This window comes from Mustelus asterias, chromosome 12, assembly GCF_964213995.1.
Source record: "Mustelus asterias chromosome 12, sMusAst1.hap1.1, whole genome shotgun sequence".
NCBI lineage: Eukaryota > Metazoa > Chordata > Chondrichthyes > Carcharhiniformes > Triakidae > Mustelus > Mustelus asterias.
Window position 1 is genome coordinate 42877562 of NC_135812.1, and position 16575 is coordinate 42894136.

Consider the following 16575-nt stretch of genomic DNA (forward strand, 5'->3'; position numbering starts at 1 on the left):
GCTTCCCACTAATCCTTGCCACTTTGTATGCTTTTTCTTTTTCTTTTATGCTGTCCTTGACTTCCCTCGTCAGCCATCGATGCCTCATCCTCCCCTTAGCATGTTTCCTCCTCCTTGGGATGAATTTCTGTTGTGCCTTCCGAATAACCTCCAAAAACTCCTGCCATTGCTGTTCCACTGTCTTCCCTGCTAGGCTCCCTTTCCAATCAACTCTGGCCAGCTCCTCCCTCATGTCTTTGTAGTTACCTTTATTTAATTGTAATACCGTTACATCTGATTCCAGCTTCTCCCTCTCAAACTGCAGGGTAAATTCTATCATATTGTGGTCACTGCTCCCTAAGGATTTCTTCATCTTGAGTTTCCTAATCAAGTCTGCCTTATTACACATCACCAAATCCAGAATTACCTGTTCCATGATAGGCTCTGTCACAAGCTACTCCAAAAAAACCATCTCTTAGACCAGTGGTTCCCAAAGGGTGCGGCGTGCCACACTGGTGCCGTGAGAGAGGATGGCAAGTGTGGCGGGAAGATTCAAGGACAATCAAAGAAACATTTAAACATGGTTTAAACAAGCATTGTTTTATACTTTCTGGATGTCCCATGATCATATTATAAAGTAGTTGTGTTCTATGTTATGAATCAAGCACTGCTAGGATTTGTTTTTTTTTGTTTTTGAATGTATTTCTTATCAATAAAAAATTCGGTGTGGCGCGAGCAAATTTTTATTCCAAAAGTGCGGCCCAGTGAAAAAGGTTTGGGAACCACTGTCTTAGACATTCCACAAATTCCTTTTCTTGGGATCCACTACCTACCTGATTTTCCCAGTCCACCTGCATATTGAAGTCCCCCATGATTATTGTAATATTGCCTTTTTTATATGCTTTTTCTTTCTCCCGATTTATTTTCTGCCCCACATCCTGATTACTGCTAGGGGGCCTGTACACAACTCCCATCAGGGTCTTTTTACCTTTGCGATTCCTCAACTCTACCCACAGAGATTCTATGCCTTCTGATCCTATATCGCTTCTTGCTATCGATTTAACTTCATTCCTTACTAACAATGCAACCCCACCCCCTTTGCCCATCTGTCTGTTCTTCCAATAGGACACATATCCTTGGATATTTAGATCCCAGCCCTGATTCCCTTGCAGCCACGTCTTTGTAATGCCCACAACATCATACCGGCCAATTTCAATGTGCGCAACAAGCTCATTTACCTTGTTCCGTATACTGCGCGCATTTAGGTACAACACCCTCAGTCCTGCATTGACCACCTTTCTTCTCATACCCCAAAACCGAGCACCAGGCAGGCAACACAACCTTGGGGATTCTCGATCCTGGTCACAGAGAACATTGTCAAAGCCCCTAACTATACTATCCCCAATTACGACTATATTTCTTTTTTCTCCCCCCAACTTGAACAGCTCCCTGTACCACAGTGATGTGGTTAGTTCGCTCATTCTCCCGGCAGTACCCGTTCCCATCCACACAGGGAGCAAGAATCTCAAACCTGTTGGACAAGTTCTGGGACTGAGACTTCTGCAACCCTACCTCCTGGATCCCTCTACCTGCCTCACTCACAGCCACACCCTCCTGTCCCTCTCCACTGGCCGAATTCAAGGTATTTAATCTAAGGGGTGTGACTGCTTCCTGGAACAGTGTCCAGGTATCTCTCTCCCTCCCTGATGTGTCGCAGCGTCCAAAGCTCAGAATCCAGCTCATCCACTCTGAGCAGGAGTTCCTCAAGCAACCAACACTTACTACAGACATGCTCACTGGGAACCACAATGGGGTCCACCAGCTCCCACATCATGCATGGACAACACATCACCTGACCTTCCATCTCTATTTTGTTTAAATAGCTTTTAATTTGGATTATAAATTTTTTAAATTATTTTTTAAAAATTATATATCTCCTTATTACCTCAGTCTCAACGGAATGTCTAACCAGTAATTTAAATGGGTTTTCAAATTTAGTACAACTCCCTGTTAGCCAATCAAATCACAGCCCTCCAGACATGTCACTTTTAAGTTTCTTTAAGTCTGAACTCACTGTCAGTTTCAAAGAATCAAGAGTAACATTGATTTACCAATCAACACTCTCCCTTGTAGCCTCTGCTGCCTGTTTCACCTAACTCCCTGTTTTCCCCCAACTCTGAAAGCACTCCCCATAGTCAGGCAGCACTCACCGTGCAGTCAGAGCAGCATTGTAAGGCCTTTGTTTATGTAGGCACAACTTACAAAGCCCTTGGAATTGGTTTTAACTAATTGTACAAACAACCAGCCAAGTTCAGTTGAAAACTGACTCAGCTGATTCCTGTTGCAGGAATACACTAAAGTGCAGCTTTTAACTTCCCAAATAAGAACTAATTTAGCTCACCCTAAAAGCAAGTTTAATGACCACTTACCTCTTTATAACTTACCATTTGAACTCCCTGTTTTCACCCAACTCCAAAAGCACTCCTCCCTGTCAGGCAGCACTCACCATGCAGTCAGAGCAGCATTATGAGGCCTTTGTTTTTATAGGCACAACTTACAAAGTCCTGGAACTGGTTTTAACTAGTTGTACCAAACAACCAGCCAAGTTCAGTTGAGAGCTGACTCAGCTGATTCCTGTTGCAGGAATGCACTAAAGTGCAGCTTTTAACTTCCCAAATAAGATCTAATTTAGCTTATCTGAAAGCAAGTTTAATAACTACTCACCTCCTTATAACTTACCACTTGAACTCCCTGTTTTCACCCAACTCCAAAAGCACTCCTCACAGTCAGGCAGCACTCACCGTGCAGTCAGAGCAGTAATGTGGTTGGACAACACCTGAGCCTGTCGAAGGATGAACACTTCAGGGCAGCTCTCTGGGTACCTGCCAATTACACCTTTGAGCGTTTGAAAGCCCTGTTGATTTACAGAAACCCTTGGCTGGTCTGGTTGTGCCTCGATTGCCATGTGGGCAAAGCCTCTAATGCCCTGGACCCGCAGATATCCAACGAGGGTATCAAAGCAGGCGGCCTTCTTTGTTTGATTGATCCCATCTTTTTAAAAGTTCATATGGTTGAAGGCTTTTGCAAGCAAGGCACTGGTGATCTTGTTGATGCAGTTATGGGCTGCAGATCATAAAATCTTGCCTGCATCACCACAAATCCCTGGAATCACCTGAAAATGAAAAGATTGATGACTTTGGTGGCTTCGATAACCACGGCAATGGGTAACCACGGCAATGGGTAACCACATGCTCTTTGGGCAGAGTTGTTCTTCCAAGAGATTACAGAGACCTGCAATCTGCCAAGAGAGCCTGAGTGTGTGGTGGCACTGGTTCAGAGAGATTCAGGAAGCTATCTTTGGCCTGTAGTTCCTGTAGTGAGGGTACCACCACCTTTGAGGTACAGCCTTGTATGTTGTGTGTAGCTGCATATGGGTGGAGAAGGCAGCAGCAGCCCTGCCCTGATGTTGCTGCATCTGTCCCTGTGGCTGATGACCTGGAGGACTCAGCACCCCCCAAGAGACCCAACCAACCGCTGAATAAGTAGACCCCATTTTACAGATCAGTCTCACTGGCAGTAATGTGGGATCAGCTTAGTGGTATCCAAGGCCCTTGAAATAAAGTTGCTGTCTCAACAAAATGCGTGCTTTTAGGCTGAAAGAAACTGATCGTATCAGGGCAAGCCTTTCACTGTGGCTGACCACAGGCTGCCACCTCTACCCATTATACTGCTCATATCAGGCTAGTAGTGACGAGTTCCCACTGTGCATTTGGTTTATCCAGCTGGCAATCGTGGAACCCGTGTTCTCTTGGGAAAGAAGTTATTCCTGGTTAAAAAGGCTCAAAGCACCTCAATTGCTTTCCCACCAGACTCATGCCTGGTTCCCCGCTACACCCCATCCTGCCCCGGAGAAAGCCACATAAGAATCGGTTCATGTCAAGGTCAGTTGGTGAGGCTTTCCCACCCCACACCTTCCGGAACCCACCTCCGACAAAGCTGGAAGCTCTGCCCATTTGCTGCAAATTTTAGCTCAGGAAAGCTTTTGACATTTGGCTTGTCGTGTTCACGTAAATAAATTTGAGAAGTTACTAAAAGATAACAGAAGAGGCCAAACAGAAGCAGTGGTTCCAGTTGTGTTTGTAAAATATCTGGCCCACCTGGGGAAGTTATGCACAGGTTCAGACTGCAGCATCTTCCAGTAGGAGTCTGTCTCAAACTGGGAGAACAAGGCCTTCCAGTAGAAATGTTAAATGAAGATATTCATAAACACAGAAAACAACTTTATAACTAAATGATTGTGAAATATATAATTCTGATACATTTTTATAAGACACAGGCAATTTTCAAAATGAAGCTAGTCTTTTTAAAAATGTACCAGAATTATATATTTCACAACAGCATGGTCACTAAGTTGTCTTCTATGTCCTGGAGTACCTTCACTTACAAGAGTGCAAGGCCTTCAAAGTTAAAATATTAACATTTAGGTTTAACAGTTTTAAACAGAGCTGTGGCTGTGACAGTGGAAGAGTGGTTAGCACCACTGCCCCAAACGCCAGGGACCCGGGTTCAATTCCGGCTTTGGCTGAGTGTCTGTGAGAAACTTGAGTCAAGTCTGTGCGAAGTTTGCACGTTCTCCCTGTGTCTGCGTGGGTTTCCTCCAGTGCTCCGGTTTCCTCCCACAGTCCAAAGATGTGCGGGTTAGGTGCATTGGCCATGCTAAATTGTCCCTTAATGTCAGAAGGATTAGCAGGATGAATACATGAAGTCGCATGGATAAGACCTAGGTAGGATTCTGGTCAGTGCAGGTTCAATGGGCTGAATGGCCTCCTTCTGCATTGTAGGGATTTGACTATTCTATAAATTCTGTGACTGGCCTGCTGGAAGTTCCTGCAGTTTGGACTTGTGCACAACTTCCCAAGATGGACTAGAGGGGTTTTACAAACTCAACTGGAGTTGCTGAGCAACAAAAGAATTCAATGTTTTCAGAAAGTATTTAGGGATTATTCAATTAGCTCTCCTTTCTTTTATTCACAAGTTCTCCGCTGATTTGAGATTTGTTGTTTTCTTAAGCCTCTTGTAGTTTCTGAGTGATCATTTTCTAATTTCTTTCCTCACGTTTTATTTACATGTTCTCTATTTACTCAGATTTTGCTTTCAGTACAACGTGGTGGTTAAAATGTGATATTGCAGGGAGCAACTACACAAATGAAGTATACACACAGGCAGGACATTTTAAACGTGATGGGTACATAATGCTCTGTGTCTAAAGATGTGCGGGTTGGGTGGATTGGCCATGCTAAATTGACCCTAGTGTCAGGGGGATTAGCAAGATAAACAAGTGGGGTTACAGGAATAGAGCCTGGGTGGGATTGTGGTCGGTGCAGACTCGATGGGCCAAATGGCCTCCTTCTGCACTGTAGGAATTCTATGATTCTATATAGAGAGAGACGGAGAGAATGCAAATATATTCTTGGAAGTAAAAAAGGAATGTATCGAAGTTTAAACAGAAGGATAGGGAGATTGGATCACACTCAAAATTAAGTAGAAGCTTTTAGAATATGACACAATGGATAGCTATCCAGGGCAAAAATCCAGGATGGCACAGTGGTTAGCACTGCTGTGTTACAGCACCATGGACCCAGGTTCAATTCCCAGCTTGGGTCATTGTGCAAACTCCACACAGACATTCTCCCCGTGTCTGTATGAATTTCCTCCGGGTGCCCTGGTTTCCTCCCACAGTCCAAAAGATGTGCTGGTTAAGTGCATTGGCCATGCTAAATTCTTCCTCAGTGTACCCGAACAGGCACCAGAGTGTGGCGACTCGGGGATTTTCATAGTAACTTCATTGCAGTGTTAATGTAAGCCTACTTGTGACACAAATAAATAAACTTTAAAAAATTAAAACGTAGATTGTAAAACAATGTCAAAATATGAGAAATGAGCAAAATATATACAATCAGATTATCTTAACTATCCAGTTTAGTATTAGACGTTAAACATTGAAGGAGGCAAGATTGTAGGGGAGGGTGATAAAATGAGACAAATGCTGAGTCAGCACTTTCTCTTGGCTTTCAAAGAATTTGGGATTATAGATATACTGGATATGGGTGTAGAACTGAGAGTACAGATTTCTCTTCAAAAGAGAAGGTACCAAATAAATTTATTCATACTTAGGAACTAAAAACTTGCTCTGAGATAACACCTTATCAGGTCAAGGCCAACGAGAGGATAACAAAGTGATTCATTAAGATGATGCCAGAGATTAGAAGCATTAGTTATAAGAGACTGGAACTCACTTCACTAGAACAAGGATTTAGAGGAAATGTGATTTACACATTCAAAGTTATTTTGATAAGATAGAAACATACAAAATAGAAGCAGGAGTCAATCATTCAGCCCTTCGAGCCTGCTCCGCCATTCAAAATGATCACAGCTGACCCTCGATCTCACAGATCTCCCACATCAGTTGTGAGATGTGGGAGATCCGTGACACCTCCAGCGTCTTGGAGAACTACATCTGCAGGAAGTGCACCCAATTGCAGCTCCTTACAGACCGCATGGCTAGATTGGAGCAACAGTTGGATGCACTTAGGAGCATGAAGGTGGCGGAAAGCATCATAGATAGGAGCTTTAGAGATGTGGTCACACCCAAGGTGCAGGCAGATAGATGGATGACAGCTAGAAGGGGCAGGCAGTCAGTGCAGGAATCCCCTGTGGTCGTCCCCCTCTCTAACAAGTATACCGTTTTGCTTACTGTTGGGGGGGGGGGGGGGGAGAATGGCCTATCAGGGGCCATCAAGCAGCAAGAAGTTTAACAACACCAGGTTAAAGTCCAACAGGTTTATTTGGTAGCAAAAGCCACACAAGCTTTCGAGGCTCTGAGCCCCTTCTTCAGGTGAGTGGGAATTCTGTTCACAAACAGAACTTATAAGACACAGACTCAAGCAGCAGCCAGAGCAGTAGTACCACGGCTGGCTCTGTTGTTAAGCAGAGAGGGACAAAGAGCACGAGAACAATAGTTATAGGGGACTTTATAGTTAGGGGTGCAGATAGACGCTTCTGTGGACATGAAAGAGACTCCAGGATAGCATGTTGCCTCCCTGGTGCCAAGGTCCAGGATGTCTCTGAACAGGAAGAAAGCATTCTGAGGGGGGAGGATGAACAGCCAGAGGTGGTGGTACATATTGGTACTAGTGACAGATAGGAAGAGTGATGAGGTCCCACAGCAGCAGTTTAGGGAGTTAGGTAGAAAGTTAAAAAGCAGGACCTCGAGGGTTATAATCTCAGGATTATTCCGTGCCACGTGCCAGTGAGGCTAGGAATAGGAAGATAGTGCAGCTCAACATGTGGCTAAACAGCTGGTGTAGGAGGGAGGGTTTCAGATATTTGGACCATTGGGGTCTCTTGCGGGGCAGGTGGAACCTGTACAAGAAGGATGGGTTGCATCTAAACTGGAAGGGCGCAAATATTCTGGCTGGGAGGTTTGCTAGTGTCACACGGGAGGATTTAAACTAGTTTGGCAGGGGGGGTGGGAACCAAAGCAAAGGTGATTTAACTGAAGGGAAACCAGAGAGTAGGGCCAGTAAGACACAGAGAAACAGCAGGCAGGGTGGGATTGCTAATCAAAGAGGGTCTGGTGGACTGAAGTGCATTTGTTTCAATGCAAGAAGTGTAACAGGTAAGGCAGATGAACTTAGAACTTGAAATTAGTACTTGGAACTATGATGTTGTTGCTATTACAGAGACTTATTTAAGGGAAGGACAGGATTGGCAGCTTAACGTCCTAGGATACAGATGTTTCAGGCAGGATAGAGGGGATGTAAAAGGGATGGGGGAATTGCACTACTGGTTAAGGAGAATATCACAACTGTACTGCGCGAGGACACCTCGGAGGGCTTGGATGGGGCAGAGTTTGTAAGGAGCATCCAGGAAGGCTTCTTGAAACAGTATGTAGATAGTCCAACTAGGGAAGGGGCCGTACTGGACCTGGTGTTGGGGAATGAGCCCGGCCAGGTGGTCAACGTTTCAGTAGGGGAGTAGTTCAGGAACAGTGACCACAATTCAGTAAGCTTTAAGTACTGATGGATAAAGATAAGTGTAGTCCTCAAGTTAAGGTGCTAAATTGGGGGAAGGCTAATTACAACAATATTAGGCAGGAACTGAAGAATTTAGATTGGAGGCAGATGTTTGATGGAAAATCAACATCTGGCATGTGGAAGACTGAAGTGTAAATTGATAGGGATTCAGGACCGGCACATTCCTGTAAGGATGAAGGATAAGTATGGCAAGTTTTGGGAACCTTGGATAATGAGAGATATTGTGAGCCTAGTCAAAGAGAAAAAGGAAGCATTTGTCAAGGCTAGGAGGCTGGGAACACACGAAGCAAGTGTGGAATACAAGGGAAATAGAAAGAAATGTAAGCAAGGAGTAAGGAGGGCTAAAAGGGGTCACAAAAAATCATTGGTCAGCAGGATTAAGGAAAATCCCAAGGCTTTTTATACTTATATAAAGAGCAGAGAGAAGGTTGGCCCACTCAAGAACAGAGGAGGGAATCTATGCATGGAGCCAGAGGAAATGGGCGAGGTATTAAATGAGTACTTTGCGTCAGTATTCACCAAAGAGAAAGACTTGGTGAATGATGAGTCTAGGAAAGGGTGTGTAGATAGTTTGAGTCATGTTGAGATCAGAAAGGAATAGAAACATTAAGGTAGGCAAGTCCCCAGGGCCGGATGGGATATACCCCAGAATACTGAGAGAGGCAGGAGAGGAAATTGCTGGGGCCTTGAGAGAAATCTTTGTATCCTCACTGACTACAGGGGAGGTCACAGTAAGAGTTTTAACAACACCAGGTTAAAGTCCAACAGGTTTATTTGGTAGCAAATACCATTAGCTTTCGGAGCGCTGCTTCTTTGTCAGATGGAGTGGAGAACAGGGGAGGTCCCAGAGGACTGGAAAATAACCAATGTTGTTTCTTTGTTTAAGTAGGATAGCAAGAATAATCCAGGTAATTACAGGCTGGTGAGCCTTACGTCAGTGGTAGGGAAATTATTGGAGAGGATTCTTTGAGGCAGGATTTACTCCCACTTGGAAATAAGTGAACATATTAGCGAGAGGTAACATGGTTTTGCGAAGGGGAGGTCGTGTCTCACTAACTTGATCGAACTTTTCAGGGAAGTGATGAAGATGATTGAAGAGGGTAGGGCAGTGGATGTTATCTACATGGACTTCAGCAAGGCCTTTGACAAGGTCCCTCATGGCAGACTGATGCAGAAGGTGAAGTCACATGGGATCAGAGGTGAGCTGGCAAGGTGGACACAGAACTGGCTTGGTCATAGAAGACAGAGGGTAGCAGTGGAATGGAATGCTGTGACAAATGACGTCCCTCAAGGATCAGTGCTGGGACCTTGCTATTTGTAATATATATATATGATTTGGAGGAAAATGTAACTGGTTTGATTAGTAAGTTTGCGGATGACACAAACGTTGGTGGATTTGCAGATAGCGATGAGGACCATCAGAGGATACAGCAGGATGTAGATCAGTTGGAGACTTGGGGAGAGAGATGGCTGATGGAGTTTAATCCAGACAAATGTGAGGTAATGCATTTTGGAAGGTCTAATACAGATGGGAAATATACAGTAAATGGCAGGACCTTTAAGAGTATTGATAGGCAGGGGGATCTGGGCGTACAGGTACACAGGTCACTGAAAGTGGCAACGCAGGTGGAGAAGGTAGTCAAGAAGGCATACGGCATGCTTGCCTTCATCGGTCAGGGCATTGAGTTTAAAAACTGGCAAGTCATGTTGCAGCTTTATAGAACCTTAGTTAGGCCGCACTTGGAATATAATGTTCAATTCTGGTCAGCAAACTACCAGAAGGATGTGGAGGCTTTGGAGAGGGTACAGAAAAGATTTACCAGGATGTTGCCTCATATGGAGGGCATTAGCTATGAGGAGAGGTTGGAGAAACTTGGTTTGTTCTCACTGGAACGACGGAGGTTGCGGGGCGACCTGATAGAAGTCTACAAGATTATGAGGGGCAAGACAGAGTGGATAGTCAGAAGCTTTTTCCCAGGGTGGAAGAGTCAATTACTAGGGGGCATAGGTTTAAGGTGCAAGGGGCAATGTTTAAAGGAGATGTACGAGGCAATTTTTCTGCACAGTGTGGTGGGTGCCTGGAACTCATTGCCAGGGAAGGTAGTGGAAGCAGATACGACAATGAGTTTTAAGGGGCATCTTGACAAATACATGAATAGGATGGGAATAGAGGGATATAGTCCCCGGACGGGTAGGGGGCTTTAGTTCAGTCGGGCAGCATGGCCGGTGTAAGCTTGGAGGGCCGAAGGGCCTGTTCCTGTGGTGTAATTTTCTTTGTCCTCAACACCATACTCCCCATACGTCTTGACACATTTAGTCTAGAAATCTATCTAGTTCCTTTTTAAATATATTCAGTGACTTGGCCTCCACAACTGCTGTGGTAGAGTATTCTATGGGTTCACCACCCTCTGAGTGAAGAAATTTCTCCTCATCTCAGTCACAAATGGCCTACCCAGTATCCTGAGACTGTGACTCCTTGTTCTAGAACGACCCCCCCCTCCCAGCCCAGCCCAGCCAGGAGAAACATTATCCTTGCATCCAGTCCTGTCAGAATTTTATACATTTCAATGAGATCCCCTCTCATTCTTCCAAATTCCAATGCATACAGGCCCAGTCAACCCAATCTCTCCTCATACAACAATCCTTCCATCCCAGAAATCTGTCTGGTGAACCTTTGCTGCACTCCCTCTATGGCACATGTATCTTTTCTTAGATAAGGAGACCAAAACTGCATGCAGTGCTCCAGGTATGGTCTCACCAAGGCCCTCTACAGATGCAGTAAAACATTCTTACTCTTATACTCAAGTCCTCTTGCAGTGAAGGCCAAAATACCATTTGCCTTCTTAACAGATTGCTGTACCTACATGCTAGCTTTCAATGACTCGTGTACTAGAACGCCCAGGTTCCTTTGTATGTCAGCATTTCCCAAATTTAAATAATTCTCTGCCATTCTGTTTTGCCTACTGAAGTGAATAATTTCACATTTATCCATTGTTGTACAGCATCTGCCAAGTATTGGCCCACTCATTCAATTGCCTAAATCACCTTGACATCTCTTAACATCCTCCTCACCACTCACATTCCCACCAAGCTTCATGTTGTCAGCAAACTTGGAAATATTACATTTGGTTCTTTCATTGAAATCATGGATGTATATTGTGAAAAGCTGGGGTCCAAGCATTGACCGCTGTAGGACCCCACAAGTCACTGCCTGTCACTTTGAAAAAGACCCATTTATTCCAACTCTCTGTTTCCTGTCTGCTAACCAATTCTCAATTCCTGAAATTGGATGGATTTTATGATAATCAACATTCATTTCATGATCATCAGATTTTTATTGAATTCAAATTTTACCATCTGCTGTGATGGGATTTGAATTCGTGTCCCCAAATCTTACTCTGGGTCTCTGGATTACTGATCCAATGACAATACCACAATGCTACCACCTCTTCATAATGTTAAGCTGACCAGTCTAATATCTTGTTTTCTTCCTCTCTCTTTTAAAAAAAAATAGTGGGGTTACATTTGCCACTCTCCAATCAGCTGGGGCTGTTCCAGAATCTCCAGAATTTTGGAAGATAACCAATGCATCCATAATTTTCCTGGCCACCTCCTTTAGTCACTAGGATGTAGACTATCAGGCCCTGGGGATAGATCAGCTTTCAGTCCCATTAATTTCACCAGCACATTTTTTAGTAACTTAAAATATTCTTCAATTTCTCCTTCTCATGAGACCCCTAGTTCATTAGCAATTCTGGGAAATTACTTGTGTCCTGTTTTGATCCCAGCTGCTGTTATTACTGGACAGTCAGGTCCCAGAATGAAACCCTGGCTCAGTAGACCAGAACTTTTTTGTGATGTGGATGGACTGTCACAGAACTGCCAATTAACTTGTAACAAAATAAAACAGTTATTAAATGTGAAAAGATTGACTATAATACAATACTTCAGCCTCCCTAAATCTTCACAGGTATACACAGAGTTTTACAGCCCTTGTAAGTCAACAGGCCAACTGTGTTCAAACATCACACTCTGAAACCAAGTGACAAATGCTACCCATTTCCGTGGATTTCTCATCAAATCCCCCAGATGATTATCACACTGTGAGCCAACTGGTCTCACTGGAACTCCGATTACCATGCGAGTCTTTCCAAACTCCACTCTCAAAAATCATTCCCTAAAATCTTCCCCAAACAACTTTTTCTCAGATGTCTTCACCAAGGAACCATATCCAGGATTTCAATCTCTTCTTTCAGTATTCCTTTGCTCTGCATTGACACATATATTCAAGCTTCCACACAATCTCTCAGGTACCCAGCCACGCCAACAGAACACTACTGCTTTGGAGGCTGTATTAAGGTGCCATTTGGTTTCTCACCAGGTCTGCTGCTTTAATTTCTGTATTTAACTGGGAGCTTGGTTCTCTGCCCCTTTCTTTGACTTCAATGAACAGTACCTTGTTCAGATTCCAGTTCCTTTGTCCATTTGACACAGCCTTCCTGACACTTTTCTTTCATAGAATCCCAACAGCACAGAGGGACGCCATTTGGCTCATTGAGTCTGCGGAGCATCGTAACCAGTCCCTATCCCTGTGACCCCACGTATTTACCCCCACTAATCTCCCCTAACCTAACATCCTGTGACACTAAGGGGCAATTTAGCATGGCCAATGCACCTAAACTGCACATCTTTGGAGTGTGGGAGGAAACCCATGCAGACATGGGGAGAATGTGTAAACTCCACACAGTCACCCAAGGCCAGAATTGAACCCGTGTTCCTGGCACTGTGAGGCAGCAGTGCTAACCACTGGGCTGCCCATTTCATTCCTTAGTTTCAAAACTATCTGTTCTTTAGCTTCTGGGACTGCCCCTTACTCCGTTGCCCTGCCTCTCAGCTGGCAGTTTCTGTGAGGGCTGCTTTCTTCTTGGGTACCTGGTTCTAAATTGAACTACAAGTGCTTACTTTTCAGTGGGCCCCTGGTTGCTAGGCAACAACCTAGTCTTTAAACTCTCCATGTTTGAACACTGTGAAGCCTTTAGTCACAATGCAACCACAGTTTGAAATGAAACCAAAACCCACAGACACGCAAGTCCTTTTGTTTAACATGAATCTAGCTAAAGTTTTAACCCTTTCTCAGCATTGAAACACAAAATTAAACTTACTTAAAGCTATACTTTATTGCCAAACCCCACAAATACAAATATAGATTATTTAACCCTCTGTTTCCTAACAGTCTTCCTCCATGAAGACAGAACTAAAGTAGTTGTTCAATTGGGGAGGCAGTGGCATAGTGGTGTTGTCATAAACCAGAGACCCAGGGTAATGCTCTGGAGACCCGGGTTTGAATCCCACCATAGCAGATGGTGAAATTTGAATTCAATAAAAATTTAGAATTAAATGATGACCATGAAACTATTGTCAATTGTCATAAAAACTCATCTGGTTTACTAATGTCCCTTAGAGAGGAAATCTGTCTGGCCTATATGTGACGCCAGATCCACGACAATGTGGTTAACTCTTAAATGTCCTCAGGGATGGGCAATAAATGATGGCCCAGTCAACGATGCCATCTCTTTGTTCTCTATTATAAATTCTCTTGTTTCGGGCTGTAAGGGACTTACATTTGGCTTCACTTATCTTTTTATTTTTACTTACTTATAGAAGCTTTCACAATCCACTTTTATTTTACTTGCAAATTTACTCTCATACTCTATTCTTCCCCTCTTAAATTAATCTCTTGGTTTTCATTTGCTGAATTCTAAACTTTTTATTAGTTTATTTATTAGTCACAAGTAGTCTTACATTAACACTGCAATGAAGTTACTGTGAAAATCCCCTTGTCGCCACACGAGTAGCTTGTTCGGGTACACTGAGAGAGAATTTGGCGTGGCCAATTCACCTAACCAGCACATCTTTGGACTGTGGGAGGAAACTGGAGCATCCAGAGGAAATCCACACAGACACTGGGAGAATATGCAAACTCCACCCAGACAGTGGCCCAAGCCAGGAATCGAACCTGGGGTCCCAATGCTAACTACTGTGCCATCATGACACAGTTTCTGCAGGTACCCAAGGAGAAAGCAGCTCTCACAGAAACTGCTCCCCATCCTTGGATTGCTACTTTGTTCTAGCAACTTTATATGACACCTCTCTATCAAATACTACCTTTAATTTCTTTTGTTAGCCATAGTTGGGCTACTTTTCTTGTTGTGTTTTTGCACCAGAAAGGAACGTATAATTGTTGTGATGCATACATTAGTTCCTTAAATATTAGCCATTGCCTATCTACCGTCAAGCCTTTTATGAATTTCTCCTATCTAACTTGGCCAACTCATGCCTCATATCTTTATAGTTATCTTTTGTTTAGATTTAGGACCCTAGTTTCATTTCAGAGTTTTTCATTTTACATCCTAATGAAGAATTCTATCATGTTATGGTCACTGTTTCCTAAAGGACCCCACACAAAAAGATTAATGAACCCCTTCTCATTGCATAATGCCAAATCTAGGATAGCATGTTCCCTAGTTGGTTCCTCAACATAGTGGTCTAAAAATCCATCTCGTACACACTCAGGAATTCATCTGCTACAGTATTGTTGCTAATTTGGTTTGCCCAATCTATATGTAGATTAAAAGTCACCCATGATTATTGTAGCACCCTTGTTATATGAACGTCTAATTTTCTTTTTAATGCCATCCTTTACCTTACAACTACTGTTTGGAGATCTATAGACAACTCCCATTAATGTTTTCCACCCCTTGTTGCTTCTTAGCTCTACACAGGCTGATTCAACATTTAGATTTTCTGAGCCAATATCCTCTCTCACTATTGCACTGAATTCATCCTTAACCAACAACGCTACCCCACCTCCTTTTCTTTGTTTCATGTCCTTCCTAAATATTGAGCACCCTTGGATATTCAGTTCCCATCCTCGGTCACCCTGCAGCCATGTCTCTGTAATCGCAATTGTATCATACCCATGTATACCAATTTGCGCTGTTAAATCATCTACTTTATTGTGAATTCTCCATGAATTCAGATACAATGCCCTTTTAACATCTGTACACATTTCTTTGTACTATGGCCCTATTTTCTGCTAGTCCTTGTGTCCTCTGCTTTCAACTTTTCTGTCTTTCAATTCTATCTTTGTTTCCCTCTCTTGTGTCTCCCTGCCCAGGTGCCAACCCCCCTCTCTCTCTCTCTCTCTCTCTCTCTCTCCAAACCCTCTCCAAGAGTACTAGCAAATACCTAGCAAGGATATTGGTCATGTTCCTGCTGGGGTGCCACCAGTCCAGCTTGTATAGGTCCCATCCTCCCCAGAATTGGTCAGGAATATAAATCCCTACATCATCTCTCCAGTCGTGCATTCACCTGGTCTATTCTTCTATTCTTGCTCTCACTAGCAAGCGGCACTGGGAGTAATCCTGAGATTACTATTTTTGAGCTCCTACTTTTTAATTTATTTCCTAGCTCCCTATATTCTACTTTCAGGACCTTGTCATAGTCCCAGTTGATGTTATAACTGGATGGGAAGATCCCAGAATGGAACCCTGGTTCAAAAGATCATAACTTTTACTTTTTTTAAATCGAATGTGCGGGAACAGAGTCACAGGACCGCTAACTAGTTTTATCAACAAGGAAAACATTTATTAAGTATGGAAACACTGGATTATACTACAATAATCCTTTATACCTCCCCCACCCCTTAGCTTAACATTGTCATCCGTGATAATCTTAAAACTGTGTTAAAGTACATTTGAAGCTACAATGATCTCATTGACAAAGTCCCTTTTTTAAGGCACACTATTTGGCTGTGGTCAAATACACACCCTGCTCTGAAACCCCAAGTGAATATCTGTGGATGCCTCTTCGAAATTCCCCCCCCATGATAGTCACATGAGAGTTTGCAAACTCCAATCCATGCTTTAAAATCTTCTCTCAAAGTCATGCTTTCAGTTAACAGTTTGCATTCCGAAATCCAGTCCTTATTTTCCAAAAGACTCTTACGAACAGAGCTCCACTTTTATCAGTGAATGAACTCCAGGATTTTACACCAATCCTTCAGGATTCCTTTGTCTCGACTGACTTCCACTGTTACACAACCTCTGACATCCAGCCAATACTGTCTTCCCAATCTCAATTACTTTAAAATTTGTTTTGCGAACTGTCGTGAGACATTCCAAACTTTAGGGTTATTTTAGAGATCTATCTTCTCGCCAGACAATTCCTTCTCAGCTTTGTCTGGGATGCCCATGAACAGTATCTTGTTCCATTTCCAGGTTTCTAGAACCAATCATCCTTTAGTTCCTCTGGAGCTTGTTTTCATGCACATTACTCCATTATACGACTTTTCCTGCTTCGAGCTATGAGAGGGGTCTTCTTGCTTTCTCCCTGTCTCCAGCTGCTGTGGCTTTCAAAAGTTTATTTATTTTTATTCGCGTCACAGGCTAATGTAGGCTTACATTAACACTGCAATGAAGTTACTGTGAAAATTCCCTAG